Source organism: Xiphias gladius, chromosome 19 (genome assembly GCF_016859285.1).
Source record: "Xiphias gladius isolate SHS-SW01 ecotype Sanya breed wild chromosome 19, ASM1685928v1, whole genome shotgun sequence".
In the NCBI taxonomy this organism is placed as follows: Eukaryota; Metazoa; Chordata; class Actinopteri; order Istiophoriformes; family Xiphiidae; genus Xiphias; species Xiphias gladius.
This window is the reverse complement of record NC_053418.1, coordinates 2,901,738-2,914,137: the sequence shown is the minus strand read 5'-3', so window position 1 is coordinate 2,914,137 and position 12,400 is coordinate 2,901,738.

Genomic DNA, 12,400 nt, shown 5'->3' with positions numbered 1-12,400 from the left:
CCGGGACACTTGAACAGAGCAGGACAGTGGTTAATGCCGTGAGTGGCATTACAGCCTGTGCTTTTCCTAACGAGTCGAAATATCCGCCTTCAAAATTAAAACCAGCTTCAAAATTAAAACCAGCTTTCAAAAAAAAAAAAGAAGCTGTAAATAGAAGTAAAGCTCTGATAGATGAGTTACAGTGATAATCATTTGTAATTGGCTATAATTGATCTGATTTCCCATCAGAGTTCTTTCCAGCTTCTAGATGCCTTCTCGCCATTTAAAGGGATAAATTCAGTTGTTTTCCAGTCTACCCTAATACAGTACCCACATGCCCCTGATTGTTGTCATCACTCCTCCTGCCCTGGTGCAACAATATGAGAGACGGGGAACGTGAAAAACAAAATGCATTCTAAAGTTCAGCCTGCGTCGGACATCTTCCAAAATCAGTATCTTTAGTGTGAACTTCCCTCTTTGTGCTTCTCTGGACGGGGTTTTTTTCTTGCTGAACTGCGGTTGAGGGATAGTGAGACCCTCAGTACGGTTCAAATAAGAATACCAGCTGGATCCTCGCTCTCCCTGCACACTTTTCCCACATCAGAATTTGAGGGGCGGGGGGGGGGCTGTGTCCAGCGATTTTTTGAAACTTTCCGAAAACAGAACCACACCCGCTTTGCACAGCCACTGGCCAGGTGTGCGCGGCTGAGACAGGAGGGAGAATTTGAACTCCTCTCTCAAGCTCCCTTTTTCTTCATTCTTCAAACAATGAATTCCCGAGTGAACCTGCCTAAAGAAAACATAAATTAATTCACGCCTTCCCATTCCCTGCCTTCAATGTTCCAAGTCGTAGATATGCTTCTTGACCGACCAAAAATGCTAAAATACAGGGGCGTTTTAACAAACACACTGCATCCGACGCTGTCTACTTTGAATCTCGCCCACTGAAGCACATGTTCAGCGTTAAGCTTATTAATTTTCTATCTTCACACGCATTCACTGTAATCCCGGCCCTCATTGTTTTCGGGGGCCCCAGCTATGTTTGAATTTGATTACCTCGCGCCCGGCGGTGGATTACGGCCTGTATAGGGGCCTAATTGTCTCTGGCGCACGGAGCCGAGGCCGAGCCCACATTACCTTTTATGTAAACAGCAGGGCAGTGTTTAGTCCCACTGTTCTAATGGCCAGTCATTCCTGTGAGGCCATTCCAGTAACAGTGAGGTAATCCTCCCGAGTTGTATAAACACGGATGATCCTGATTGATTCTCCCGCCCGATTGATCCCAGCTTTTAGCAGCTTTTTAGTCTAAGCAAACAGCAGACAGCAGGTTCTGCTGCGGCCCTGAAACGTCTGAGCCCGGAGACGGTGATCAATCTGAGGGTCGGGGGCACTCTTTAGGAGCATCTGACAGGCCAAGGTCTCAATCATCAGCGTAATGACAAAACTCCTCCGGTGTCCTGTGGTGCTTAAATGGTCCGCGTTGTCAGCATTGCACGAAAAATCATTTGTACTGGGCGTTTAATACCAGGACACCTTTCTTGAATGTTAAAGAGTAAAAACCACGGTTGTAAAACTATTTTCAAGTGCAGGTCTGGTTTCGGCTTTGGAGAATATGCCCTGGATCGAAGTTCTGACAAGAGAGTCACACTTGACACAGAAATAACATCTGTAGTACAGATGCAACTCTGCGTGACTTTGAGAGACGTCTGAAGACTTCATGCAATTGTGAAAAAAGTTCTAGATTTATCAGGAAAAAAAGAGCGAAAGGAAACATTGGTCAGAAGAGAAGATCGAAACATGAAACGTCTAGAAACAAATTTCAACGAACTACAATTGTCCATTTAAAAAGAGGAAGTAATGCCACTGCGCCGAGTGAAGGAGTCCAAGAGAATTCGGGTCGTGCTCATGAGGGTAAGATGGAACATGAGATCGATAGATGGTCAAAGGCTCTATTGACGACTAGTTATCGGATGATCTACATGTCCAACCCCCACCCATGGTCATGAGCTTTGGGTAATGACCACGAGAACGAGATCGTGCATACAAATGGACGAAATCCGCTTCCTTGGTAGGGCGGCTCGCGCCTACTGAAAGGCTGAGGGGCCCAAACATCCAGCGGAACCTGCGGCGGAACCTGCGGCGTAAACCTGTCCTCCCAAGCCAGAAGGACCCCAGAACAACGTGCTGTGACAAAGCCCTCCTTCAGCCCCACAGTCCATGTCGGGTTCTTTCAACCGTGACCACCATGGTTCCCGAACCTTGTGAACCACGTGGTTAACGGGGTTATTACTATAGCTGCGACGACAGCCGTGCTCATCGCGTACAGGATACGGGAACAAAACATCAAAAGTCAACAGATTTAGTGCAAACACACTCTGGCCCTTCTCGCTGCAGTCACCCGAGCCCCTCTGTGACAGTGAGCAGGTTCCCGGGTTTCATACTTGCACTGCTGTTGACAAATGAATCAGTAGTATCAGCATTTGCTTGTCCTGCATGTATGGGTCAGAATTAATGAGCTGTGCCTCAGATTGTTGTATATTATTTTGCTCTCCGAGCCTTCTCGTGGGAGTCGAACAACTCGAGCATGCTCAGCTAGTGTGTACATATTCTTTGGCCACTTAATACTTTACGATGGTTCGTCAGATTCTTATGCGGTGGCCCGGCCAGGGCTTCTGCTGCGGCTCGAGAGGTCAGCCAAGTGCCTGTCGCGTTCATCAACCCTGCTCGTATGTGATTTACAGTGTTTATGCTAATGCTTTGTACAAGAATGAAGACGTGCCCCGCAGTGTGAAGAGGCCGTTTTCATCGACACGCACAAACAAATGACTTCCAGCTGATAATATTGACGTTAAGGAATGTTACGTCAAAAGTGGCACTAAATCCACAAACACGTCGTGGGCCGTCCCCATCGGCGCTTCCCACCAGCAGCAGCCCCCTTTCGGGGCCCCGCCGACGTGTCCACCGCACCGTCTGACATTTGCTGCCGGCCACGTTGTTCCCAACCCCGCCGACGGACCCTGAGCTACAGCAGATCCCCGTTCTCCCCCGAAAGCGTGCTTTTCTTCAAAGCTCCGGGCCCGCTCTGAATGACAGCTCCGAGTAATGAGAGGACAAAATTTTGGAGAAAGGAGAGTCACGGGGGAAATGAGAAATGCATTCGCATGGTTCAGAAGCTGGGAATTTCAACTAAACGTCAGACAAAGAGAATAAGCAAAACAGTCACAGGACGGGGACACTGCTGCTTGGTTAGCGTTGGTTTTTTTTTCAGCTTTCTGTCTCTTGGCGGAGCAACAAAGCAACACCTGTTCACTTGTAACAGACACACCACCTGTTAGCATGAAGAGTAAGGGAGGGTGTGTGTGTGTGTGTGTGGGGGGGGCCTGATTCACTGTTAATAAGCTTTGCAGTGCATGGAGGGCGCTGACAGAAAATGTCCCTGGCCTTTTAGGGGCCGAAAGTAAAAAAAACTGTTTCTTTTGCCAAGTCAGTGTGAGTTCACTCTTGAGTTGACACGTGGCTTTAAGTAAGGAGTTTACATAAAGGTGAAACCTAGAAAAAGAAGACATTCAGCAAGTGAAATGTTGCAAACAAAACGGCAACGAGGCCGGAATCGCGGGAACTTGTCCTGATGACACAGCGGCAGGAGCTGCTGCTGTCAGAGGAGAACCCTACCTCCAAATCTTCAAGAACGAAGGATACCAGACTCATTTTGAGCCTTTAGATAACCCAGTGGGTTTTAAAAATTACATTAAGAAACATTCCATGAGGTGCAGTAGGCGAATTCTTCACCAGACGTAAAAACAATATCACATTGTTTCCACTAAGATACGGGAAACTGGTCAGCGGAACTAGACCGGTCGTAAGGAATCTGTCTTCTTCAAGCAAAGCAGCTCGTATGAAGGTTTGTCCCAACGTGTCTGCATGCATAAGTGTTTATAGTTAAAAGGCTGAGATGAGTTACACAAACAGGGGTAACTGGGAACGCTTTGGGACAGTCTCTCCTCGAAGGCATCCACGTGGTTACGCACGTAAAAATGAGAGAGGTAGCCGTGCGAAGGGGGAGAAAGGCGACCGGGGCAGCGAAGTTCAAAACCCGCCACCTGGCCGGTTACCGCGTGAAGCGGGAGCGCTTGTCGGGCTTTCGGGTTTGTCAGATGACGCCCCCACGGGTTTCACGGTCAGTGGCCAGGGGGGGCTTCGGACGAGCACTCCAACACACAACACCCTCGAGCGCACTAGCGCTTTGAGTTTTGCTTTTTCTTTGACTATGGCTCAGAACCAACGATTAAATCATGGTTCAAATAGGAAAAGAGTTAACTTTTCTGTGGAAATAAACCAAGGCCGGCATGAGGCTTTAGTTTGATCTGCCGATTTCTTTTTTCTTTTTTTTTTAAAGCCTGTGTTAATTTACCCAGAGCACATTAGCCCTGTGTAACATAAGCTTCGTGAAACACAGACATCTTATCAGACCCGTCTTGTCGAGACCGGCCCTACGACCTCAGTGCAGACCGAGAACTGACAACACTGCATTACGCCACACATGGACGAAACAGCATCCCGTGCACTCACAGAGGAGAGAAGAGTTAAGGCGCACGGGGGAACACACCGGCGGTATTCGTCCCGGGCCAGGTTCTGGTTCCTGCTACAGCTTGGGCCCAGTTCCTGAGGCCGAGGTGGAGAAGTGTGCTGGCTGGATTTCAGGTGATGAAATGTCTCCTGCGGAGGCTTTACTGTAGGTCTTCGACTCCCGGTGAAAACAGCTGAGAGCAGCTGATCGCAGTCCTAAACTTGGAGCTCATCCAGCAGAAAGGAATGGAGCCAGAGCTTGTCCCGATCGTATGTTTGTGTGGTCCTGCTGGAATTTGACTTTGTGACATTAGCGCTGGAGAATATCCGAAATGCTTGGAATACCATTCTTTGCTGGTCTCAGATATAAATATGAAGCACTTACGAAATGTTTGTGAATTTTTGAGTCAAACGTTGATCGTATTCAAAATTGACACTAGAAGAGTAAAATTCAAGCCACTAATGTTATAAGACTTTTGACAGTTATGTGTCCGTGCGACCTGAATGTGAAGGAATCTGAAAATCTGGCATCGTGTTAGAAGTCTTCAAAAAGACGCGGACCTTTCCCTGCATTACGTCTCGACCCAAACCCTTTCATCTGCTGCGGCCAGATGGGGCTTTTCGTCTCTGGTGTCTCTGGCAACACCAACCGGAGTCGTGCACTGCAGAATAATCACCGATTGGATCTTATTGCCTTCAAAATACAGGCCTAAAATATGTAACATTTTGCTCTTTTTGTCTTTTCTCTTTCAGACAGTTTGATGTAATGAGACATTAAGGTGAATTACTTTTACCTGTAAATTTCACTTTCTTTTGTTTTTTTAGGCAGATGCTATTTGCACCCCGGAGTCTGTAGCCAACAACTCTAGTCGCACCCGGGGTTGATAGACCATGTGGCTATTTACACCCGGGTTCTGGGCTGTCCTGGATCACTTCACCAAACTCTGACTGAAACCTAAATAACTACATACACTTTTTTAAACTGAAGCTAATAGGTCAACTACGTCTAAAAATAAGTCAGTATCAGCTTTTGATTTCACACAGGAGGTGAACCCCAGTCCCCTGGGTGGGTCCTGTGCTCGACCCTGACACTCTTTACGCTACCTCACCTGACGTCCTGAAGCCTTTCTGCTAGAACGCGGCGTTTCGTGAGTGCCCGATGGCAGCGGGCGCTTAGAACGTTTGGGGGCGTAAACACGGGCGTGAATAGCCGAAATAGCTGCCGTGTGACTATTTTCACCCGGGTGCCGTCAGACACTTCGTTTTGTTTTGTTTTTTTAAATGCAATAGAAAAATCTTAAGTCGGTTCTCTGAGTATGAACTGTGCTTGTAAAAGTTCCCTGCATGGAGAACCAAGTCTGACTGGCACACACACACACACACTGTGCTCCCCTTGGATTCAACGTTAGCTCACGGATCAACAACAAGTGCATTATGCTGCATGCGTGGTTTTTTTTTCCCTCCAGCTTTTTTCCACCAACCTCTCAAGTATCACCTTTGGCTTTTTTAAAATGTCAATGAGTCGAATTCAAGATGTACGGTCATCGGTTAGAAACCGAGGAACAACGTTCTTCATTTTAATGAGGTAAACTTACTGCAGACATGAGAATACACACGGTTCTTCCGTGTCAGAGCCATGCACCGGACTGGTCCTACTCTCTCAGTGGCCGTTTTAAGGCCCTGAGATGTGGATGCAGACAACCCCCCCAAAAAAATGATGTATTTAGTGAAGACTTGATCTGCATGGATCCTTTTTTTTTTTTCCCAGCACCTCCTGGGATTGCTTCACAAATACAACCAAATCTAAATCTGCTGTTACAGCGACTGAACACGCAGCTAGAGAGAAATTAGTATAACACATGACTGCGGTGTGTCCGAGCCAACGAGTTTCCAGTTTCCAGTGTCTCCACACCTAGAGATTTATTATGAGAAGAATTACGTTTCCAAGCTGGAACCAGAGTGCAACAGAAGCTCTACGAGGACGCAAGAAAAAAAAAGAAAAAAAAAAAGAAACACCACACAAACTTCATGTAGAGTTGATCTTTTTTCACTTCTCCAGAAACATTAATAGCTGGTAACGGGTCTACAAAGACCCTCCCTTCTCTGTGTCCTGTTCGACTCATGATGGTACGTCCATTTTTCCTCTCAGAAAATCCCCTCTGAAGATATTTACACATCAGACTTAGATCTTTTTCCTTTAAGTGGTCCCTGGGTGGCCATGGGACGGAGGACAGAAGATAAATCTGGTCTGTTTCTTCTCACAGGAAACAGCCGGACTGAGCAACACTGATCTTCACTAATCCATTATCCACCTCTGCATCTGGCCCACCCCTGGGCCACAATATGTCTTCATTTGGACCTTTCACTGGGCCTGAACACACACTTGAATTCCCAGCATACTGCACGCACACACTTGCACGCACACGCGTGCACGTACACAAAACAAAGGCTGGACAATGTGAGATTAACATATGTCTTCACGCAGCCTTTTATTTTCCTCTTATCTTGATTCATTCTTAATTTTCACGGGAAGAAAATACTCCTTGATTGTCGAGTACATATTTAGAAATATTACTTTTCAGCATGTCGCTGCTTCATGTTAACGCCACATCGGAAACGGGAGCAGTGGGGGTTTGAAACGTAGCCCGAGCTTGTTTGAATTTTCGAACACACTGAGCGAAATGACGGTCTCTCAACAGGGAGGTGACGGAGTCAGCGAACAGGCTGTCGGTATGTTTTAGGAACGCCCTTCGCTTGCTCCGGTTTCACTGCATTTCCAAAGAAATATTGTATCCTTGACTCCAGACAGATTTTACATGTAAAACTTTGCCGTTTTACTCCATCCTATACAGAATAGCACTTTAAACTACACAGTAGTGATGCCCCATGAGGCGCTAAATTAAAAAAACGGGTGCTCATGCCAATGTTGTTAAAAAAACATCTTTGATCACGCACTTTTATGTGTGTGTGTCCATTCACTACCATATGTGTGGTTATTTCTTTTTCTATCCATTAAAGGTGCTATATGTGCGTTTTTGCTATCGCTACGTAGCCAACGTTAGCAGCTGTTTACTCACCCGTCTAGAAGAAACGTTGCGAGTTCAGCATCAAACTTCATTCCTTGACCTGCCGAGGACCGTAAAGGAATTGGCAAGTAAGGGAGGTGGAAAGCGGCGCCAATGTTGGCTCTTGTTTTTTTTTTTGCCTCTACTTCTATCACTTCTTTTCTTCCACTGAAGTTAGCATGCTAACCAGCTGGCCCCGGCCCGTCACTTTTCCGATAGCGAGTCGCTGTAGCGTCAAGTCTGCCCCGCGTGAGCAGCTCTGCTCGGACGTCGTTTTTCTAACCTCTTGCATTGTGAAAGCGACGATGGCTGAGCCACCACCTCCACCACCACCACCACCACCAGCTGCTCCCAGCAAGAAACTAGGAGAAAACTTACACATAGCACCTTTAAAATATGTTCTGCTGATGATACTTCTCTAGTCACGGTGCAGCTTTCACTTGAGCGAACGGGCCAAATACTTCTTCCACGACCGCCTGCCTCTGTCTTTCTAAGAACAGGAGTGTAATTAAATCAGATTTGAAATGCAAGGCTCCCGGCAGTGTCAAAAAGATCAGATCCGTCTAGTTTTACCACGCATTTCCTCTGCGGTCTCTGAGGAGATGGTTGTGTCTGTGCACATGTGTGTGTGTGTGTGTGTGTGTGTGGTGGCGTTGTGAGCTTAAAGTGGACGGCTGTTGGTTGTAAATAAGTAAGAATGTCCTCTGCTGTTTTAGCTGTCAGTCCGGAAAGACGGCTACATGACGGGCCAACTCTCAACCTGAGCCCTGCCTTGCAGAGAGCCGGCCGGCGCTCCGGCCGTCACCGTGACTGATAAAGTCGGGCCGACTTTCGTGACACGAAGCCTCCAAGAAAACTTTATGCTATGGCTGTTATGGAGATGTACTTCAAAAGTAGGGGTGGTGGGGGGGTTCAGCACTGGAATGTGTAACAAAGTAATACGACCGCATTTAGAGTCATCAGCTCCTGCTGCGTGAAACAAATTCACTACATCACGGATGTCAAGCAGCGGCCAACCTGCTGTAAATCCAGACAAAGTGCTGTTCAACACTGAGAAAGTCACCAGGTGGAGAAATGTTTCCTTAAAAAGCACAAAATGGAAGTTTAAGAACAGAATTATAAAGTGTGTATTCTGTGCTAGAATTGTCATGGATTTTACTGGACTATGACTTGTAGCGATGTTGTTAACAGAATCACAGATTTCCAGGTTTTGCACCGTACAAACAACTGAGCTGAATGATGAAATTCAGAGATTTTCTCTTTTTTTAAAAAACAGTTCATATTTGACGTAGGCAAAAATTTAAAAAATAATGCAACTTAATTGCAGTATCTATCCTGTCACTTTACGGAATAATCCAGTTTTTTTGTGGCTGAAACGTGACATGGTTGGTTGTGGTTTGTTTAAATTTTACATCAAGACTGACGCATCACTTTTGTTAATGCACAATTTCTGCTCAGTGACTGAGCTTAAGACACGTGCGGTTACTGTGTATCTTCAGTCAGATGTGTGTTGATTTTTAAAAAACGGGATATACATTTTTTTGTTGTTGTTTATTACAAAACACTAATTAAATGCTTCAGAGTTGGACATTATTGAGTCATTTTGATTAAATTTGTTGCCGCCGTTATTATTTTGTCTTACGCAAAAATGTTTAAGGCAAATTATCCCATTTGTAACCTGTAACTTAAAATAAGTTCTTGTGTTTTTTTACATATGTGCTATAAATGAATTTGGAAATAAGGTATAACATTAATAAAATGGAATAATACCATATAATATACGGAGTATTAATGGATCATTGATAATTTTATAAAAGAAATAGCTTTGTGATACTATAAAGTTGCACAAATTACAAAAAAAGGGGGGAAAATATTAATAAAATCTGTGCAAGTGTGATTTATGCTCATTATTTGTGGAAACCGTTACAGAAGGTATTGATTGATTATAGGTGTTGATTCCTTGTTGTAGTAATTTTGGAGTCTGTGGTCTGTGGTGCTGTTGAATTGCATAGCTGAGGCTGGCTGCACCTGATAACCTGAAAACTGAGTGCACGTATAACTTACTAAAATGTCACAACCCGAAAGAAAAACAACAGAGGCAGCGGGAAACTCTGACGACAAACAAGTTGAACGACACTAAATCTTAAAGACTGAAACCGAAACTGAAACAAGAAAAGTAGATGAGAAACAGCCGCGGGTCAAATGGCCAGCTGAGAGAAATGACTGAGCGAGTTCAGGATCACCCGACAGCAGCGTGACTGCGTTTTTTGTTTTTTTAACGGAACAGCAACACCTTCACCCTTTTCAGTGAACTGTGCCGGTCCCGTACAAGGCAGAAAAAGGCGTTTGAGGCCGGGAAACAGGTGTAACCTAAATATCTAACCTCCGGAGTCTTCGCCTTCGCCACAATGTGAAGAATCCGAGACTCGGTCGCGCCCCGAATACAGGTAGGGTCCCGGGGAGAGACACTCTGTCACAGGCATGTGGACACAGAGATCATTTCATAGTGGACGTGATGTGTAAATTTGTCCCTGTCAGCGAACCTGTAGATTGAGTGCATTGTAGGCCAGAAATAGTGCAAATGCACAGGGGACTATGCTGTTTGTATATATTTAGGGGCCCTCAGAAAATAATGATCTGACAGCGATATCCTAATCAGACAGCAGCAGAAAGAGCTGGCCTTGTGTAAACCCTGGATTAGGACTTTAAAACAGATTGGGAGCCGGGCTGCGGGCCAGGATTCTCTGGCTGTGTGAAATCGATACCTTTGATCTGAACCTTTTCTGTTACAGCCTCGTTAGCTCGCTGTCTGAGCCCGCTGGGTGCGCGGCGCACCTCTCTCGGGAGCTTGCCGCAACTAAGCAGACGCTAAAGGGACAAGGGCGAGTGGCTCCTCTTCCGCTGGGACTTTTGAAAAACCCCCTTTTTCGAAGCTACATTTGACTTAAAGTCGACTTTTTTGTGCCACTAGAACCCGACACCGTGTGGAAAACATCCCAAACTTTCAATAGCATTTCCACCGACGGCAAAGCTGGATTTATACTTGGCACAAAGGATTACCAGCAGTCCCGCTGTAGATACCCATGCCATGACTTTTGATTTATGGTTTAGCATTGTATTTCACCGACTCATAGTACCAAAACAAAAACATTAGACCGATGGATCACACACAGTCAAGACATATAACCTCCCCCCCCAGCAACCGTGTTTACATTCTTTCATTTACTTTGTGATTTAGAGCAATAGTGGGCTATATACATTCTGGAGCTAGAGTTACCTCCAGGCTGTGGTAATGGTTTCGCTGGAGTCACTGAAAGTAAAAAAAAAATCAATCACGCATTCATGTGTTGTATCGTAACACTCACACTGATCTACAAACCAAATGGGCTCCTTATTTTTTTTCAGCTATCAGCTATCAATATCCCAAACCCAAGTTTTGTACCAAAAACATCCTAAATTCATGTCAGTGTCCGGTCAAGTGTGTTTTCTGTATCCACCTTATTTTTCAATTTCAACGTGTCAAGCTCACAAAACGTACCTCCTCTTGGAGGAGGAGTTAGCGATGCTGGGGAGAGACCATTGATTTTTTGAACTCAACAGCAAAAAAAACACACCCCTCTCTGGTGCTCCGTCAGAAGCCCCAACCCCCGAATTCATGGACAGGTAGGGTCCCGGGGTCCCGCATCGCCAAGGCAACGACACAATGGCGCGGAGGTGGGCTCTCTAAAACAAAATAAACCTTACAATGTAAAACCTCATCAAAACAAACGACACGCACGCAGGCACAGCATCTAAAACACAACGGAGTAAAAACTGGCGAGGGTTAGGTGTTTAGATGGTTTTTACAAAACCACAGTGACGGACGAGAGGACCGTTGGTTTGTAGCTAGGCTAACGAGTGGGGTAACGTTACCTGGCGTAGCGTTTCGAATCATGCGTCAAGCCAAATAATCCCACTGTGCTAGAAACTAAACTAATTTTGTTTAGGTCTTTGTGGCCATAAAACCCTTTCGACTGTTGTACATGCAAATACCATGATACAGAGCGGGACAGCAAACTGTCTCTACATCGGGACTACCGGGACAAATCCCGGTGGGCCGTCAAGTGGGCCGGTGGACCGTTACAAGAACCGCGTAGGTTTTAAAGGTTTTACCGGCCCCGTCAGTCTCTGTGTTCCTGTCATTCGGGGTGCGGGCCGGTCCCAACCGACAAGTCCAGGGCCGAATTTCTTTCCCAGTCTGACCGCGCCGTCTCCTCACCGCTGTCATGGCAGGTCTTCCCCCTCGCCTGATCGCGGCCCTTCTTTTTCAACTTGTGCCTTCTCCTCTCGCCTCTCCGCTGTTTCTCGGCCATCTCTCCTCCTCTGTTGTCCGGCACGTTAGCACGGAATTACCGTCTCTCTCGCCCCCCCGCTGCCCCCCTTCATCCCCTTGCCCCTCCTGTGCACGGGCAGGATCGCCTCCAGGTGACGATTGGCTGGAATTGTCGGTCCGAGCCACTTTTCTTTATATATTCACTTACGGAGCCAGGGCTCCGTAGGAACACCAGATTTTTTTTTCAGCACAAACATGGAACGGACGGGTAGCGGACCATGAGGAAATATATATATATTAGGTTAGGATCGCTTACTCTACCTTTAAATTACAATGCCATTCAGGCCACACCACAGTCTCCCATCACAAGTCAAAACCTTATCGTTTAATAGCTCACAGGTATGGGGATCGTTCGTTCAGTCTTTCATTCACAGTTCATGAGATGACTGGCACTGCATGGAGTTCACATGAGTTCACA